This window comes from Myripristis murdjan, chromosome 17 (genome assembly GCF_902150065.1).
Source record: "Myripristis murdjan chromosome 17, fMyrMur1.1, whole genome shotgun sequence".
Lineage (NCBI taxonomy): Eukaryota > Metazoa > Chordata > Actinopteri > Holocentriformes > Holocentridae > Myripristis > Myripristis murdjan.
Genome location: NC_043996.1, coordinates 2678614 through 2679355, shown reverse-complemented (window position 1 = coordinate 2679355; position 742 = coordinate 2678614). Strand labels below are relative to the sequence as shown.

Here is a 742-nt window from a genome sequence, read left to right as displayed (position 1 = left end):
ATCCAGATCCAGCATGATCCAAACTTTCCAAACAATTTGAAATTAACTGACGAGTCAAGATGTGATCACAACAGCAGTTCTTTTAAAAATGACGCTGCCGGCACAACAACTGGACGTGACGCCGGAGGGGTGAAATGCCGGAAATGCTGTAGTTCGGCGGACCAATCATAGCTCTTGTTGTCAGTGGGGGGCCTGCGTTGGGGGCTACATGGGGTCTGCGTAGTTACAATTTTTCGGAGGTGCGCGCCAAGGCTCTGCAGCGGTTGCACAACCCCCGCAAGCTTCGCACAACCCCCGTACGCTCCGCTTACACAGAAGCATAATTCAGCCTTTGGTGATCAGTCTGGAGAGCATGGTGCAAGTGCATTTAGTATGTGTCCAAGTAAACTTCTGCTATTTTAAAGGTGGTAAAATGGGTGGTTGCACCAGGAACCTGATTTAAAAGGGTCTCTTAATTAACCCAGTGGTTCCATGGTGTAATGGTTAGCACTCTGGACTCTGAATCCAGCGATCCGAGTTCAAATCTCGGTGGAACCTGCATTTTTTTTTTTTTCTGAATTTCCTTCGGGATGAATAAAGTATCTATCTATCTATCTATCTACTCATGGGTGTGTTTTGGGTCTAACGTGCAATAAACCAGCCAAAGTGCTATATCCCATTCCCTTTAAAAGCACATTCGCTAGGTAAGAAGGAAGGCCTCACTGCAGAAGAAATGCATCTGCTCGTGTATGAAGTGAAAGCG

General features: G+C 46.5%; 1 non-coding gene across 1 annotated transcript; it reads left to right on the top strand.

Moving 5' to 3' along the window:
• Positions 1 to 465: 465 nt before the first annotated feature.
• On the top strand, positions 466 to 537 carry trnaq-cug (transfer RNA glutamine (anticodon CUG)). The gene has a single exon. It is a non-coding gene; the product is annotated as a tRNA-Gln (tRNA).
• The last annotated feature ends 205 nt before the right edge of the window (positions 538 to 742 follow it).